Source organism: Pleurodeles waltl, chromosome 5, assembly GCF_031143425.1.
Source record: "Pleurodeles waltl isolate 20211129_DDA chromosome 5, aPleWal1.hap1.20221129, whole genome shotgun sequence".
NCBI lineage: Eukaryota > Metazoa > Chordata > Amphibia > Caudata > Salamandridae > Pleurodeles > Pleurodeles waltl.
In genome coordinates this window covers 72,109,520-72,128,823 of record NC_090444.1, presented here as the reverse complement: position 1 = coordinate 72,128,823, position 19,304 = coordinate 72,109,520, and positions in this window count along the sequence as shown.

The following is a 19,304-nucleotide window of genomic DNA, read 5'->3' as shown; positions in this document are numbered from 1 at the left end:
CACCCAGCGTTCCCCCAAGTCTCCCGATAAAAATGATACCTCACTTGTGTGGGTAGGCCTAGCGCCCGCGACAGGAGACGCCCCAAAGCGCAACGTGGACACATCCAAATTTTTGGAAGAAAACAGAGGTGTTTTTTGCGAAGTGCCTACCTGTAGATTTTGGCCTCTAGCTCAGCCGGCACCTAGGGAAACCTACCAAACCCGTGCATTTCTGAAAACTAGAGACCTAGGGGAATCTAAGGAGGGGTGACTTGCGGGGCTCGGACCAGGTTCTGTTACCCAGAATCCTTTGCAAACCTCAAAATTTGGCTAAAAAAACACATGTTCCTCACATTTCTGTGGCAGAAAGTTCTGGAATCTGAGAGGAGCCACAAATTTCCTTCCACCCAGCGTTCCCCGAAGTTTCCCGATAAAAATGATACCTCACTTGTGTGGGTACGCCTAGCGCCCGCGACAGGTAACGCCCCAAAGCGCAACGTGGACACATCCAAATTTTTGGAAGAAAACAGAGGTGTTTTTTGCGAAGTGCCTACCTGTAGATTTTGGCCTCTAGCTCAGCCGGCACCTAGGGAAACCTACCAAACCTGTGCATTTCTGAAAACTAGAGACCTAGGGGAATCCAAGATGGGGTGACTTGCGGGGCTCGGACCAGGTTCTGTTACCCAGAATCCTTTGCAAACCTCAAAATTTGGCTAAAAAAACACATGTTCCTCACATTTCTGTGGCAGAAAGTTCTGGAATCTGAGAGGAGCCACAAATGTCCTTCCACCCAGCGTTCCCCCAAGTCTCCCGATAAAAATGATACCTCACTTGTGTGGGTAGGCCTAGCGCCCGCGACAGGAAACGCCCCAAAGGGCAACGTGGACACATCCAAATTTTTGGAAGAAAACAGAGGTGTTTTTTGCGAAGTGCCTACCTGTAGATTTTGGCCTCTAGCTCAGCCGGCACCTAGGGAAACCTACCAAACCTGTGCATTTCTGAAAACTAGAGACCTAGGGGAATCCAAGATGGGGTGACTTGCGGGGCTCGGACCAGGTTCTGTTACCCAAAATCCTTTGCAAACCTCAAAATTTGGCTAAAAAAACACATGTTCCTCACATTTCTGTGGCAGAAAGTTCTGGAATCTGAGAGGAGCCACAAATTTCCTTCCACCCAGCGTTCCCCCAAGTCTCCCGATAAAAATGATACCTCACTTGTGTGGGTACGCCTAGCGCCCGCGACAGGTAACGCCCCAAAGCGCAACGTGGACACATCCAAATTTTTGGAAGAAAACAGAGGTGTTTTTTGCGAAGTGCCTACCTGTAGATTTTGGCCTCTAGCTCAGCCGGCACCTAGGGAAACCTACCAAACCTGTGCATTTCTGAAAACTAGAGACCTAGGGGAATCCAAGATGGGGTGACTTGCGGGGCTCGGACCAGGTTCTGTTACCCAGAATCCTTTGCAAACCTCAAAATTTGGCTAAAAAAACACATGTTCCTCACATTTCTGTGGCAGAAAGTTCTGGAATCTGAGAGGAGCCACAAATGTCCTTCCACCCAGCGTTCCCCCAAGTCTCCCGATAAAAATGATACCTCACTTGTGTGGGTAGGCCTAGCGCCCGCGACAGGAAACGCCCCAAAGGGCAACGTGGACACATCCAAATTTTTGGAAGAAAACAGAGGTGTTTTTTGCGAAGTGCCTACCTGTAGATTTTGGCCTCTAGCTCAGCCGGCACCTAGGGAAACCTACCAAACCTGTGCATTTCTGAAAACTAGAGACCTAGGGGAATCCAAGATGGGGTGACTTGCGGGGCTCGGACCAGGTTCTGTTACCCAAAATCCTTTGCAAACCTCAAAATTTGGCTAAAAAAACACATGTTCCTCACATTTCTGTGGCAGAAAGTTCTGGAATCTGAGAGGAGCCACAAATTTCCTTCCACCCAGTGTTCCCCCAAGTCTCCCGATAAAAATGATATCTCACTTGTGTGGGTAGGCCTAGCGCCCGCGACAGGAAACGCCCCAAAGCGCAACGTGGACACATCCAAATTTTGGGAAGAAAACAGAGGTGTTTTTTGCGAAGTGCCTACCTGTAGATTTTGGCCTCTAGCTCAGCCGGCACCTAGGGAAACCTACCAAACCTGTGCATTTCTGAAAACTAGAGACATAGGGGAATCTAAGGAGGGGTGACTTGCGGGTCTCAGACCAGGTTCTGTTAACCAGAATCCTTTGCAAACCTCAAAATTTGGCTAAAAAAACACATGTTCCTCTCATTTCTGTGGCAGAAAGTTCTGGAATCTGAGAGGAGCCACAAATTTCCTTCCACCCAGCGTTCCCCCAAGTCTCCCGATAAAAATGATACCTCACTTGTGTGGGTAGCCCTAGCGCCTGCGACAGGAAACGCCCCAAAGCCCAACGTGGACACATCCAAATTTTTCGAAGAAAACAGAGGTGTTTTTTGCGAAGTGCCTACCTGTAGATTTTGGCCTCTAGCTCAGCCGGCACCTAGGGAAACCTACCAAACCTGTGCATTTCTGAAAACTAGAGACCTAGGGGAATCCAAGATGGGGTGACTTGCGGGGCTCGGACCAGGTTCTGTTACCCAGAATCCTTTGCAAACCTCAAAATTTGGCTAAAAAAACACATGTTCCTCACATTTCTGTGGCAGAAAGTTCTGGAATCTGAGAGGAGCCACAAATTTCCTTCCACCCAGCGTTCCCCCAAGTCTCCCGATAAAAATCATACCTCACTTGTGTGGGTAGGCCTAGCGCCCGCGACAGGAGACGCCCCAAAGCGCAACGTGGACACATCCACATTTTTAGAAGAAAACAGAGGTGTTTTTTGCGAAGTGCCTACCTGTAGATTTTGGCCTCTAGCTCAGCCGGCACCTAGGGAAACCTACCAAACCTGTGCATTTCTGAAACCTAGAGACCTAGGGGAATCTAAGGAGGGGTGACTTGCGGGGCTCGGACCAGGTTCTGTTACCCAGAATCCTTTGTAAACCTCAAAATTTGGCTAAAAAAACACATGTTCCTCACATTTCTGTGGCAGAAAGTTCTGGAATCTGAGATGAGACACAAATTTCCTTCCACCCAGCGTTCCCCCAAGTCTCCCGATAAAAATGATACCTCACTTGTGTGGGTAGGCCTAGCGCCCGCGACAGGAGACGCCCCAAAGCGCAACGTGGACACATCCAAATTTTGGGAAGAAAACAGAGGTGTTTTTTGCGAAGTGCCTACCTGTAGATTTTGGCCTCTAGCGCAGCCGGCACCTAGGGAAACCTACCAAACCTGTGCATTTCTGAAAACTAGAGACCTAGGGGAATCTAAGGAGGGGTGACTTGCGGGGCTCGGACCAGGTTCAGTTACCCAGAATCCTTTGCAAACCTCAAAATTTGGCTAAAAAAACACATGTTCCTCACATTTCTGTGACAGAAAGTTCTGGAATCTGAGAGGAGCCACAAATTTCCTTCCACCCAGCGTTCCCCCAAGTCTCCCGATAAAAATTATACCTCACTTGTGTGGGTACGCCTAGCGCCCGCGACAGGAAACGCCACAAAGCGCAACGTGGACACATCCAAATTTTTGGAAGAAAACAGAGGTGTTTTTTGCGAAGTGCCTACCTGTAGATTTTGGCCTCTAGCTCAGCCGGCACCTAGGGAAACCTACCAAACCTGTGCATTTCTGAAAAGTAGAGACCTAGGGGAATCTAAGGAGGGGTGACTTGCGGGGCTCGGACCAGGTTCTGTTACCCAGAATCCTTTGCAAACCTCAAAATTTGGCTAAAAAAACACATGTTCCTCACATTTCTGTGGCAGAAAGTTCTGGAATCTGAGAGGAGCCACAAATTTCCTTCCACCCAGCGTTCCCCCAAGTCTCCCGATAAAAATGATACCTCACTTGTGTGGGTACGCCTAGCGCCCGCGACAGGTAACGCCCCAAAGCGCAACGTGGACACATCCAAATTTTTGGAAGAAAACAGAGGTGTTTTTTGCGAAGTGCCTACCTGTAGATTTTGGCCTCTAGCTCAGCCGGCACCTAGGGAACCTACCAAACCTGTGCATTTCTGAAAACTAGAGACCTAGGGGAATCCAAGATGGGGTGACTTGCGGGGCTCGGACCAGGTTCTGTTACCCAGAATCCTTTGCAAACCTCAAAATTTGGCTAAAAAAACACATGTTCCTCACATTTCTGTGGCAGAAAGTTCTGGAATCTGAGAGGAGCCACAAATTTCCTTCCACCCAGCGTTCCCCCAAGTCTCCCGATAAAAATGATACCTCACTTGTGTGGGTACGCCTAGCGCCCGCGACAGGAAACGCCCCAAAGCGCAACGTGGACTCATCCAAATTTTTGGAAGAAAACAGAGGTGTTTTTTGCGAAGTGCCTACCTGTAGATTTTGGCCTCTAGCTCAGCCGGCACCTAGGGAAACCTACCAAACCTGTGCATTTCTGAAAACTAGAGACCTAGGGGAATCCAAGATGGGGTGACTTGCGGGGCTCGGACCAGGTTCTGTTACCCAAAATCCTTTGCAAACCTCAAAATTTGGCTAAAAAAACACATGTCCTCACATTTCTGTGGCAGAAAGTTCTGGAATCTGAGAGGAGCCACAAATTTCCTTCCACCCAGTGTTCCCCCAAGTCTCCCGATAAAAATGATATCTCACTTGTGTGGGTAGGCCTAGCGCCCGCGACAGGAAACGCCCCAAAGCGCAACGTGGACACATCCAAATTTTGGGAAGAAAACAGAGGTGTTTTTTGCGAAGTGCCTACCTGTAGATTTTGGCCTCTAGCTCAGCCGGCACCTAGGGAAACCTACCAAACCTGTGCATTTCTGAAAACTAGAGACATAGGGGAATCTAAGGAGGGGTGACTTGCGGGTCTCAGACCAGGTTCTGTTAACCAGAATCCTTTGCAAACCTCAAAATTTGGCTAAAAACACATGTTCCTCTCATTTCTGTGGCAGAAAGTTCTGGAATCTGAGAGGAGCCACAAATTTCCTTCCACCCAGCGTTCCCCCAAGTCTCCCGATAAAAATCATACCTCACTTGTGTGGGTACGCCTAGCGCCCGCGACAGGAAACGCCCCAAAGCGCAACGTGGACACATCCAAATTTTTGGAAGAAAACAGAGGTGTTTTTTGCGAAGTGCCTACCTGTAGATTTTGGCCTCTAGCTCAGCCGGCACCTAGGGAAACCTACCAAACCTGTGCATTTCTGAAAACTAGAGACCTAGGGGAATCTAAGGAGGGGTGACTTGCGGGGCTCGGACCAGGTTCTGTTACCCAGAATCCTTTGCAAACCTAAAAATTTGGCTAAAAAAACACATGTTCCTCACATTTCTGTGGCAGAAAGTTCTGGAATCTGAGAGGAGCCACAAATTTCCTTCCACCCAGCGTTCCCCCAAGTCTCCCGATAAAAATGATACCTCACTTGTGTGGGTACGCCTAGCGCCCGCGACAGGTAACGCCCCAAAGCGCAACGTGGACACATCCAAATTTTTTGAAGAAAACAGAGATGTTTTTTGCGAAGTGCCTACCTGTAGATTTTGGCCTCTAGCTCAGCCGGCACCTAGGGAAACCTACCAAACCTGTGCATTTCTGAAAACTAGAGACCTAGGGGAATCTAAGGAGGGGTGACTTGCGGGCTCGGACTAGGTTCTGTTACCCAGAATCCTTTGCAAACCTCAAAATTTGGCTAAAAAAACACATGTTCCTCTCATTTCTGTGGCAGAAAGTTCTGGAATCTGAGAGGAGCCACAAATTTCCTTCGACTCAGCGTTCCCCCAAGTCTCCCGATAAAAATGATACCTCACTTGTGTGGGTAGGCCTAGCGCCCGCGACAGGAGACACCCCAAAGCGCAACGTGGACACATCCACATTTTTGGAAGAAAACAGAGGTGTTTTTTGCGAAGTGCCTACCTGTAGATTTTGGCCTCTAGCTCAGCCGGCACCTAGGGAAACCTACCAAACCTGTGCATTTCTGAAACCTAGAGACCTAGGGGAATCTAAGGAGGGGTGACTTGCGGGGCTCGGACCAGGTTCTGTTACCCAGAATCCTTTGTAAACCTCAAAATTTGGCTAAAAAAACACATGTTCCTCACATTTCTGTGGCAGAAAGTTCTGGAATCTGAGATGAGACACAAATTTCCTTCCACCCAGCGTTCCCCCAAGTCTCCCGATAAAAATGATACCTCACTTGTGTGGGTAGGCCTAGCGCCCGCGACAGGAGACGCCCCAAAGCGCAACGTGGACACATCCAAATTTTTGGAAGAAAACAGAGGTGTTTTTTGCGAAGTGCCTACCTGTAGATTTTGGCCTCTAGCTCAGCCGGCACCTAGGGAAACCTACCAAACCTGTGCATTTCTGAAAACTAGAGACCCAGGGGAATCTAAGGAGGGGTGACTTGCGGGGCTCGGACCAGGTTCTGTTACCCAGAATCCTTTGCAAACCTCAAAATTTGGCTAAAAAAACACATGTTCCTCACATTTCTGTGGCAGAAAGTTCTGGAATCTGAGAGGAGCCACAAATTTCCTTCCACCCAGCGTTCCCCTAAGTCTCCCGATAAAAATGATACCTCACTTGTGTGGGTACGCCTAGCGCCCGCGACAGGTAACGCCCCAAAGCGCAACGTGACACATCCAAATTTTTGGAAGAAAACAGAGGTGTTTTTTGCGAAGTGCCTACCTGTAGATTTTGGCCTCTAGCTCAGCCGGCACCTAGGGAAACCTACCAAACCTGTGCATTTCTGAAAACTAGAGACCTAGGGGAATCCAAGATGGGGGGACTTGCGGGGCTCGGACCAGGTTCTGTTACCCAAAATCCTTTGCAAACCTCAAAATTTGGCTAAAAAAACACATGTTCCTCACATTTCTGTGGCAGAAAGTTCTGGAATCTGAGAGGAGCCACAAATTTCCTTCCACCCAGTGTTCCCCCAAGTCTCCCGATAAAAATGATATCTCACTTGTGTGGGTAGGCCTAGCGCCCGCGACAGGAAACGCCCCAAAGCGCAACGTGGACACATCCAAATTTTGGGAAGAAAACAGAGGTGTTTTTTGCGAAGTGCCTACCTGTAGATTTTGGCCTCTAGCTCAGCCGGCACCTAGGGAAACCTACCAAACCTGTGCATTTCTGAAAACTAGAGACATAGGGGAATCTAAGGAGGGGTGACTTGCGGGTCTCAGACCAGGTTCTGTTAACCAGAATCCTTTGCAAACCTCAAAATTTGGCTAAAAAAACACATGTTCCTCTCATTTCTGTGGCAGAAAGTTCTGGAATCTGAGAGGAGCCACAAATTTCCTTCCACCCAGCGTTCCCCCAAGTCTCCCGATAAAAATGATACCTCACTTGTGTGGGTAGCCCTAGCGCCTGCGACAGGAAACGCCCCAAAGCGCAACGTGGACACATCCAAATTTTTGGAAGAAAACAGAGGTGTTTTTTGCGAAGTGCCTACCTGTAGATTTTGGCCTCTAGCTCAGCCGGCACCTAGGGAAACCTACCAAACCTGTGCATTTCTGAAAACTAGAGACCTAGGGGAATCCAAGATGGGGTGACTTGCGGGGCTCGGACCAGGTTCTGTTACCCAGAATCCTTTGCAAACCTCAAAATTTGGCTAAAAAAACACATGTTCCTCACATTTCTGTGGCAGAAAGTTCTGGAATCTGAGAGGAGCCACAAATTTCCTTCCACCCAGCGTTCCCCCAAGTCTCCCGATAAAAATCATACCTCACTTGTGTGGGTAGGCCTAGCGCCCGCGACAGGAGACACCCCAAAGCGCAACGTGGACACATCCACATTTTTGGAAGAAAACAGAGGTGTTTTTTGCGAAGTGCCTACCTGTAGATTTTGGCCTCTAGCTCAGCCGGCACCTAGGGAAACCTACCAAACCTGTGCATTTCTGAAAACTAGAGACATAGGGGAATCTAAGGAGGGGTGACTTGCGGGTCTCAGACCAGGTTCTGTTAACCAGAATCCTTTGCAAACCTCAAAATTTGGCTAAAAAAACACATGTTCCTCTCATTTCTGTGGCAGAAAGTTCTGGAATCTGAGAGGAGCCACAAATTTCCTTCCACCCAGCGTTCCCCCAAGTCTCCCGATAAAAATGATACCTCACTTGTGTGGGTAGCCCTAGCGCCTGCGACAGGAAACGCCCCAAAGCCCAACGTGGACACATCCAAATTTTTGGAAGAAAACAGAGGTGTTTTTTGCGAAGTGCCTACCTGTAGATTTTGGCCTCTAGCTCAGCCGGCACCTAGGGAAACCTACCAAACCTGTGCATTTCTGAAAACTAGAGACCTAGGGGAATCCAAGATGGGGTGACTTGCGGGGCTCGGACCAGGTTCTGTTACCCAGAATCCTTTGCAAACCTCAAAATTTGGCTAAAAAAACACATGTTCCTCACATTTCTGTGGCAGAAAGTTCTGGAATCTGAGAGGAGCCACAAATTTCCTTCCACCCAGCGTTCCCCCAAGTCTCCCGATAAAAATCATACCTCACTTGTGTGGGTAGGCCTAGCGCCCGCGACAGGAGACGCCCCAAAGCGCAACGTGGACACATCCACATTTTTAGAAGAAAACAGAGGTGTTTTTTGCGAAGTGCCTACCTGTAGATTTTGGCCTCTAGCTCAGCCGGCACCTAGGGAAACCTACCAAACCTGTGCATTTCTGAAACCTAGAGACCTAGGGGAATCTAAGGAGGGGTGACTTGCGGGGCTCGGACCAGGTTCTGTTACCCAGAATCCTTTGTAAACCTCAAAATTTGGCTAAAAAAACACATGTTCCTCACATTTCTGTGGCAGAAAGTTCTGGAATCTGAGATGAGACACACATTTCCTTCCACCCAGCGTTCCCCCAAGTCTCCCGATAAAAATGATACCTCACTTGTGTGGGTAGGCCTAGCGCCCGCGACAGGAGACGCCCCAAAGCGCAACGTGGACACATCCAAATTTTGGGAAGAAAACAGAGGTGTTTTTTGCGAAGTGCCTACCTGTAGATTTTGGCCTCTAGCGCAGCCGGCACCTAGGGAAACCTACCAAACCTGTGCATTTCTGAAAACTAGAGACCTAGGGGAATCTAAGGAGGGGTGACTTGCGGGGCTCGGACCAGGTTCAGTTACCCAGAATCCTTTGCAAACCTCAAAATTTGGCTAAAAAAACACATGTTCCTCACATTTCTGTGACAGAAAGTTCTGGAATCTGAGAGGAGCCACAAATTTCCTTCCACCCAGCGTTCCCCCAAGTCTCCCGATAAAAATTATACCTCACTTGTGTGGGTACGCCTAGCGCCCGCGACAGGAAACGCCACAAAGCGCAACGTGGACACATCCAAATTTTTGGAAGAAAACAGAGGTGTTTTTTGCGAAGTGCCTACCTGTAGATTTTGGCCTCTAGCTCAGCCGGCACCTAGGGAAACCTACCAAACCTGTGCATTTCTGAAAACTGGAGACCTAGGGGAATCCAAGATGGGGTGACTTGCGGGGCTCGGACCAGGTTCTGTTACCCAGAATCCTTTGCAAACCTCAAAATTTGGCTAAAAAAACACATGTTCCTCACATTTCTGTGGCAGAAAGTTCTGGAATCTGAGAGGAGCCACAAATGTCCTTCCACCCAGCGTTCCCCCAAGTCTCCCGATAAAAATGATACCTCACTTGTGTGGGTAGGCCTAGCGCCCGCGACAGGAAACGCCCCAAAGGGCAACGTGGACACATCCAAATTTTGGGAAGAAAACAGAGGTGTTTTTTGCGAAGTGCCTACCTGTAGATTTTGGCCTCTAGCTCAGCCGGCACCTAGGGAAACCTACCAAACCTGTGCATTTCTGAAAACTAGAGACATAGGGGAATCTAAGGAGGGGTGACTTGCGGGTCTCAGACCAGGTTCTGTTAACCAGAATCCTTTGCAAACCTCAAAATTTGGCTAAAAAAACACATGTTCCTCTCATTTCTGTGGCAGAAAGTTCTGGAATCTGAGAGGAGCCACAAATTTCCTTCCACTCAGCGTTCCCCCAAGTCTCCCGATAAAAATGATACCTCACTTGTGTGGGTAGCCCTAGCGCCTGCGACAGGAAACGCCCCAAAGCGCAACGTGGACACATCCAAATTTTTGGAAGAAAACAGAGGTGTTTTTTGCGAAGTGCCTACCTGTAGATTTTGGCCTCTAGCTCAGCCGGCACCTAGGGAAACCTACCAAACCTGTGCATTTCTGAAAACTAGAGACCTAGGGGAATCCAAGATGGGGTGACTTGCGGGGCTCGGACCAGGTTCTGTTACCCAGAATCCTTTGCAAACCTCAAAATTTGGCTAAAAAAACACATGTTCCTCACATTTCTGTGGCAGAAAGTTCTGGAATCTGAGAGGAGCCACAAATTTCCTTCCACCCAGCGTTCCCCCAAGTCTCCCGATAAAAATCATACCTCACTTGTGTGGGTAGGCCTAGCGCCCGCGACAGGAGACGCCCCAAAGCGCAACGTGGACACATCCACATTTTTGGAAGAAAACAGAGGTGTTTTTTGCGAAGTGCCTACCTGTAGATTTTGGCCTCTAGCTCAGCCGGCACCTAGGGAAACCTACCAAACCTGTGCATTTCTGAAAACTAGAGACCTAGGGGAATCTAAGGAGGGGTGACTTGCGGGGCTCGGACCAGGTTCTGTTACCCAGAATCCTTTGCAAACCTCAAAATTTGGCTAAAAAAACACATGTTCCTCACATTTCTGTGGCAGAAAGTTCTGGAATCTGAGAGGAGCCACAAATTTCCTTCCACCCAGCGTTCCCCCAAGTCTCCCGATAAAAATGATACCTCACTTGTGTGGGTACGCCTAGCGCCCGCGACAGGAAACGCCCCAAAGCGCAACGTGGACACATCCAAATTTTTGGAAGAAAACAGAGGTGTTTTTTGCGAAGTGCCTACCTGTAGATTTTGGCCTCTAGCTCAGCCGGCACCTAGGGAAACCTACCAAACCTGTGCATTTCTGAAAACTAGAGACCTAGGGGAATCCAAGATGGGGTGACTTGCGGGGCTCGGACCAGGTTCTGTTACCCAAAATCCTTTGCAAACCTCAAAATTTGGCTAAAAAAACACATGTTCCTCACATTTCTGTGGCAGAAAGTTCTGGAATCTGAGAGGAGCCACAAATTTCCTTCCACCCAGTGTTCCCCCAAGTCTCCCGATAAAAATGATATCTCACTTGTGTGGGTAGGCCTAGCGCCCGCGACAGGAAACGCCCCAAAGCGCAACGTGGACACATCCAAATTTTGGGAAGAAAACAGAGGTGTTTTTTGCGAAGTGCCTACCTGTAGATTTTGGCCTCTAGCTCAGCCGGCACCTAGGGAAACCTACCAAACCTGTGCATTTCTGAAAACTAGAGACATAGGGGAATCTAAGGAGGGGTGACTTGCGGGTCTCAGACCAGGTTCTGTTAACCAGGATCCTTTGCAAACCTCAAAATTTGGCTAAAAAAACACATGTTCCTCTCATTTCTGTGGCAGAAAGTTCTGGAATCTGAGAGGAGCCACAAATTTCCTTCCACCCAGCGTTCCCCCAAGTCTCCCGATAAAAATGATACCTCACTTGTGTGGGTACGCCTAGCGCCCGCGACAGGAAACGCCCCAAAGCGCAACGTGGACACATCCAAATTTTTGGAAGAAAACAGAGGTGTTTTTTGCGAAGTGCCTACCTGTAGATTTTGGCCTCTAGCTCAGCCGGCACCTAGGGAAACCTACCAAACCTGTGCATTTCTGAAAACTAGAGACCTAGGGGAATCTAAGGAGGGGTGACTTGCGGGGCTCGGACCAGGTTCTGTTACCCAGAATCCTTTGCAAACCTCAAAATTTGGCTAAAAAAACACATGTTCCTCACATTTCTGTGGCAGAAAGTTCTGGAATCTGAGAGGAGCCACAAATTTCCTTCCACCCAGCGTTCCCCCAAGTCTCCCGATAAAAATGATACCTCACTTGTGTGGGTACGCCTAGCGCCCGCGACAGGTAACGCCCCAAAGCGCAACGTGGACACATCCAAATTTTTTGAAGAAAACAGAGATGTTTTTTGCGAAGTGCCTACCTGTAGATTTTGGCCTCTAGCTCAGCCGGCACCTAGGGAAACCTACCAAACCTGTGCATTTCTGAAAACTAGAGACCTAGGGGAATCTAAGGAGGGGTGACTTGCGGGCTCGGACTAGGTTCTGTTACCCAGAATCCTTTGCAAACCTCAAAATTTGGCTAAAAAAACACATGTTCCTCTCATTTCTGTGGCAGAAAGTTCTGGAATCTGAGAGGAGCCACAAATTTCCTTCGACTCAGCGTTCCCCCAAGTCTCCCGATAAAAATGATACCTCACTTGTGTGGGTAGGCCTAGCGCCCGCGACAGGAAACGCCCCAAAGCGCAACGTGGACACATCCAAATTTTGGGAAGAAAACAGAGGTGTTTTTTGCGAAGTGCCTAACTGTAGATTTTGGCCTCTAGCTCAGCCGGCACCTAGGGAAACCTACCAAACCTGTTCATTTCTGAAAACTAGAGACCTAGGGGAATCCAAGATGGGGTGACTTGCGGGGCTCGGACCAGGTTCTGTTACCCAGAATCCTTTGCAAACCTCAAAATTTGGCTAAAAAAACACATGTTCCTCACATTTCTGTGGCAGAAAGTTCTGGAATCTGAGAGGAGCCACAAATTTCCTTCCACCCAGCGTTCCCCCAAGTCTCCCGATAAAAATGATACCTCACTTGTGTGGGTAGGCCTAGCGCCCGCGACAGGAAACGCCCCAAAGCGCAACGTGGACACATCCAAATTTTTGGAAGAAAACAGAGGTGTTTTTTGCGAAGTGCCTACCTGTAGATTTTGGCCTCTAGCTCAGCCGGCACCTAGGGAAACCTACCAAACCTGTGCATTTCTGAAAACTAGAGACCTAGGGGAATCTAAGGAGGGGTGACTTGCGGGGCTCGGACCAGGTTCTGTTACCCAGAATCCTTTGCAAACCTCAAAATTGGGCTAAAAAAACACATGTTCCTCACATTTCTGTGGCAGAAAGTTCTGGAATCTGAGAGGAGCCACAAATTTCCTTCCACCCAGCGTTCCCCCAAGTCTCCCGATAAAAATGATACCTCACTTGTGTGGGTACGCCTAGCGCCCGCGACAGGAAACGCCCCAAAGCGCAACGTGGACACATCCAAATTTTTGGAAGAAAACAGAGGTGTTTTTTGCGAAGTGCCTACCTGTAGATTTTGGCCTCTAGCTCAGCCGGCACCTAGGGAAACCTACCAAACCTGTGCATTTCTGAAAACTAGAGACCTAGGGGAATCCAAGATGGGGTGACTTGCGGGGCTCGGACCAGGTTCTGTTACCCAAAATCCTTTGCAAACCTCAAAATTTGGCTAAAAAAACACATGTTCCTCACATTTCTGTGGCAGAAAGTTCTGGAATCTGAGAGGAGCCACAAATTTCCTTCCACCCAGCGTTCCCCCAAGTCTCCCGATAAAAATCATACCTCACTTGTGTGGGTAGGCCTAGCGCCCGCGACAGGAGACACCCCAAAGCGCAACGTGGACACATCCACATTTTTGGAAGAAAACAGAGGTGTTTTTTGCGAAGTGCCTACCTGTAGATTTTGGCCTCTAGCTCAGCCGGCACCTAGGGAAACCTACCAAACCTGTGCATTTCTGAAAACTAGAGACATAGGGGAATCTAAGGAGGGGTGACTTGCGGGTCTCAGACCAGGTTCTGTTAACCAGAATCCTTTGCAAACCTCAAAATTTGGCTAAAAAAACACATGTTCCTCTCATTTCTGTGGCAGAAAGTTCTGGAATCTGAGAGGAGCCACAAATTTCCTTCCACCCAGCGTTCCCCCAAGTCTCCCGATAAAAATGATACCTCACTTGTGTGGGTAGCCCTAGCGCCTGCGACAGGAAACGCCCCAAAGCCCAACGTGGACACATCCAAATTTTTGGAAGAAAACAGAGGTGTTTTTTGCGAAGTGCCTACCTGTAGATTTTGGCCTCTAGCTCAGCCGGCACCTAGGGAAACCTACCAAACCTGTGCATTTCTGAAAACTAGAGACCTAGGGGAATCCAAGATGGGGTGACTTGCGGGGCTCGGACCAGGTTCTGTTACCCAGAATCCTTTGCAAACCTCAAAATTTGGCTAAAAAAACACATGTTCCTCACATTTCTGTGGCAGAAAGTTCTGGAATCTGAGAGGAGCCACAAATTTCCTTCCACCCAGCGTTCCCCCAAGTCTCCCGATAAAAATCATACCTCACTTGTGTGGGTAGGCCTAGCGCCCGCGACAGGAGACGCCCCAAAGCGCAACGTGGACACATCCACATTTTTAGAAGAAAACAGAGGTGTTTTTTGCGAAGTGCCTACCTGTAGATTTTGGCCTCTAGCTCAGCCGGCACCTAGGGAAACCTACCAAACCTGTGCATTTCTGAAACCTAGAGACCTAGGGGAATCTAAGGAGGGGTGACTTGCGGGGCTCGGACCAGGTTCTGTTACCCAGAATCCTTTGTAAACCTCAAAATTTGGCTAAAAAAACACATGTTCCTCACATTTCTGTGGCAGAAAGTTCTGGAATCTGAGATGAGACACACATTTCCTTCCACCCAGCGTTCCCCCAAGTCTCCCGATAAAAATGATACCTCACTTGTGTGGGTAGGCCTAGCGCCCGCGACAGGAGACGCCCCAAAGCGCAACGTGGACACATCCAAATTTTGGGAAGAAAACAGAGGTGTTTTTTGCGAAGTGCCTACCTGTAGATTTTGGCCTCTAGCGCAGCCGGCACCTAGGGAAACCTACCAAACCTGTGCATTTCTGAAAACTAGAGACCTAGGGGAATCTAAGGAGGGGTGACTTGCGGGGCTCGGACCAGGTTCAGTTACCCAGAATCCTTTGCAAACCTCAAAATTTGGCTAAAAAAACACATGTTCCTCACATTTCTGTGACAGAAAGTTCTGGAATCTGAGAGGAGCCACAAATTTCCTTCCACCCAGCGTTCCCCCAAGTCTCCCGATAAAAATTATACCTCACTTGTGTGGGTACGCCTAGCGCCCGCGACAGGAAACGCCACAAAGCGCAACGTGGACACATCCAAATTTTTGGAAGAAAACAGAGGTGTTTTTTGCGAAGTGCCTACCTGTAGATTTTGGCCTCTAGCTCAGCCGGCACCTAGGGAAACCTACCAAACCTGTGCATTTCTGAAAACTGGAGACCTAGGGGAATCCAAGATGGGGTGACTTGCGGGGCTCGGACCAGGTTCTGTTACCCAGAATCCTTTGCAAACCTCAAAATTTGGCTAAAAAAACACATGTTCCTCACATTTCTGTGGCAGAAAGTTCTGGAATCTGAGAGGAGCCACAAATGTCCTTCCACCCAGCGTTCCCCCAAGTCTCCCGATAAAAATGATACCTCACTTGTGTGGGTAGGCCTAGCGCCCGCGACAGGAAACGCCCCAAAGGGCAACGTGGACACATCCAAATTTTGGGAAGAAAACAGAGGTGTTTTTTGCGAAGTGCCTACCTGTAGATTTTGGCCTCTAGCTCAGCCGGCACCTAGGGAAACCTACCAAACCTGTGCATTTCTGAAAACTAGAGACATAGGGGAATCTAAGGAGGGGTGACTTGCGGGTCTCAGACCAGGTTCTGTTAACCAGAATCCTTTGCAAACCTCAAAATTTGGCTAAAAAAACACATGTTCCTCTCATTTCTGTGGCAGAAAGTTCTGGAATCTGAGAGGAGCCACAAATTTCCTTCCACTCAGCGTTCCCCCAAGTCTCCCGATAAAAATGATACCTCACTTGTGTGGGTAGCCCTAGCGCCTGCGACAGGAAACGCCCCAAAGCGCAACGTGGACACATCCAAATTTTTGGAAGAAAACAGAGGTGTTTTTTGCGAAGTGCCTACCTGTAGATTTTGGCCTCTAGCTCAGCCGGCACCTAGGGAAACCTACCAAACCTGTGCATTTCTGAAAACTAGAGACCTAGGGGAATCCAAGATGGGGTGACTTGCGGGGCTCGGACCAGGTTCTGTTACCCAGAATCCTTTGCAAACCTCAAAATTTGGCTAAAAAAACACATGTTCCTCACATTTCTGTGGCAGAAAGTTCTGGAATCTGAGAGGAGCCACAAATTTCCTTCCACCCAGCGTTCCCCCAAGTCTCCCGATAAAAATCATACCTCACTTGTGTGGGTAGGCCTAGCGCCCGCGACAGGAGACGCCCCAAAGCGCAACGTGGACACATCCACATTTTTGGAAGAAAACAGAGGTGTTTTTTGCGAAGTGCCTACCTGTAGATTTTGGCCTCTAGCTCAGCCGGCACCTAGGGAAACCTACCAAACCTGTGCATTTCTGAAAACTAGAGACCTAGGGGAATCTAAGGAGGGGTGACTTGCGGGGCTCGGACCAGGTTCTGTTACCCAGAATCCTTTGCAAACCTCAAAATTTGGCTAAAAAAACACATGTTCCTCACATTTCTGTGGCAGAAAGTTCTGGAATCTGAGAGGAGCCACAAATTTCCTTCCACCCAGCGTTCCCCCAAGTCTCCCGATAAAAATGATACCTCACTTGTGTGGGTACGCCTAGCGCCCGCGACAGGAAACGCCCCAAAGCGCAACGTGGACACATCCAAATTTTTGGAAGAAAACAGAGGTGTTTTTTGCGAAGTGCCTACCTGTAGATTTTGGCCTCTAGCTCAGCCGGCACCTAGGGAAACCTACCAAACCTGTGCATTTCTGAAAACTAGAGACCTAGGGGAATCCAAGATGGGGTGACTTGCGGGGCTCGGACCAGGTTCTGTTACCCAAAATCCTTTGCAAACCTCAAAATTTGGCTAAAAAAACACATGTTCCTCACATTTCTGTGGCAGAAAGTTCTGGAATCTGAGAGGAGCCACAAATTTCCTTCCACCCAGTGTTCCCCCAAGTCTCCCGATAAAAATGATATCTCACTTGTGTGGGTAGGCCTAGCGCCCGCGACAGGAAACGCCCCAAAGCGCAACGTGGACACATCCAAATTTTGGGAAGAAAACAGAGGTGTTTTTTGCGAAGTGCCTACCTGTAGATTTTGGCCTCTAGCTCAGCCGGCACCTAGGGAAACCTACCAAACCTGTGCATTTCTGAAAACTAGAGACATAGGGGAATCTAAGGAGGGGTGACTTGCGGGTCTCAGACCAGGTTCTGTTAACCAGGATCCTTTGCAAACCTCAAAATTTGGCTAAAAAAACACATGTTCCTCTCATTTCTGTGGCAGAAAGTTCTGGAATCTGAGAGGAGCCACAAATTTCCTTCCACCCAGCGTTCCCCCAAGTCTCCCGATAAAAATGATACCTCACTTGTGTGGGTACGCCTAGCGCCCGCGACAGGAAACGCCCCAAAGCGCAACGTGGACACATCCAAATTTTTGGAAGAAAACAGAGGTGTTTTTTGCGAAGTGCCTACCTGTAGATTTTGGCCTCTAGCTCAGCCGGCACCTAGGGAAACCTACCAAACCTGTGCATTTCTGAAAACTAGAGACCTAGGGGAATCTAAGGAGGGGTGACTTGCGGGGCTCGGACCAGGTTCTGTTACCCAGAATCCTTTGCAAACCTCAAAATTTGGCTAAAAAAACACATGTTCCTCACATTTCTGTGGCAGAAAGTTCTGGAATCTGAGAGGAGCCACAAATTTCCTTCCACCCAGCGTTCCCCCAAGTCTCCCGATAAAAATGATACCTCACTTGTGTGGGTACGCCTAGCGCCCGCGACAGGTAACGCCCCAAAGCGCAACGTGGACACATCCAAATTTTTTGAAGAAAACAGAGATGTTTTTTGCGAAGTGCCTACCTGTAGATTTTGGCCTCTAGCTCAGCCGGCACCTAGGGAAACCTACCAAACCTGTGCATTTCTGAAAACTAGAGACCTAGGGGAATCTAAGGAGGGGTGACTTGCGGGCTCGGACTAGGTTCTGTTACCCAGAATCCTTTGCAAACCTCAAAATTTGGCTAAAAAAACACATGTTCCTCTCATTTCTGTGGCAGAAAGTTCTGGAATCTGAGAGGAGCCACAAATTTCCTTCGACTCAGCGTTCCCCCAAGTCTCCCGATAAAAATGATACCTCACTTGTGTGGGTAGGCCTAGCGCCCGCGACAGGAAACGCCCCAAAGCGCAACGTGGACACATCCAAATTTTGGGAAGAAAACAGAGGTGTTTTTTGCGAAGTGCCTAACTGTAGATTTTGGCCTCTAGCTCAGCCGGCACCTAGGGAAACCTACCAAACCTGTTCATTTCTGAAAACTAGAGACCTAGGGGAATCCAAGATGGGGTGACTTGCGGGGCTCGGACCAGGTTCTGTTACCCAGAATCCTTTGCAAACCTCAAAATTTGGCTAAAAAAACACATGTTCCTCACATTTCTGTGGCAGAAAGTTCTGGAATCTGAGAGGAGCCACAAATTTCCTTCCACCCAGCGTTCCCCCAAGTCTCCCGATAAAAATGATACCTCACTTGTGTGGGTAGGCCTAGCGCCCGCGACAGGAAACGCCCCAAAGCGCAACGTGGACACATCCAAATTTTTGGAAGAAAACAGAGGTGTTTTTTGCGAAGTGCCTACCTGTAGATTTTGGCCTCTAGCTCAGCCGGCACCTAGGGAAACCTACCAAACCTGTGCATTTCTGAAAACTAGAGACCTAGGGGAATCTAAGGAGGGGTGACTTGCGGGGCTCGGACCAGGTTCTGTTACCCAGAATCCTTTGCAAACCTCAAAATTGGGCTAAAAAAACACATGTTCCTCACATTTCTGTGGCAGAAAGTTCTGGAATCTGAGAGGAGCCACAAATTTCCTTCCACCCAGCGTTCCCCCAAGTCTCCCGATAAAAATGATACCTCACTTGTGTGGGTACGCCTAGCGCCCGCGACAGGAAACGCCCCAAAGCGCAACGTGGACACATCCAAATTTTTGGAAGAAAACAGAGGTGTTTTTTGCGAAGTGCCTACCTGTAGATTTTGGCCTCTAGCTCAGCCGGCACCTAGGGAAACCTACCAAACCTGTGCATTTCTGAAAACTAGAGACCTAGGGGAATCCAAGATGGGGTGACTTGCGGGGCTCGGACCAGGTTCTGTTACCCAAAATCCTTTGCAAACCTCAAAATTTGGCTAAAAAAACACATGTTCCTCACATTTCTGTGGCAGAAAGTTCTGGAATCTGAGAGGAGCCACAAATTTCCTTCCAACCAGTGTTCCCCCAAGTCTCCCGATAAAAATGATATCTCACTTGTGTGGGTAGGCCTAGCGCCCGCGACAGGAAACGCCCCAAAGCGCAACGTGGACACATCCAAATTTTGGGAAGAAAACAGAGGTGTTTTTTGCGAAGTGCCTACCTGTAGATTTTG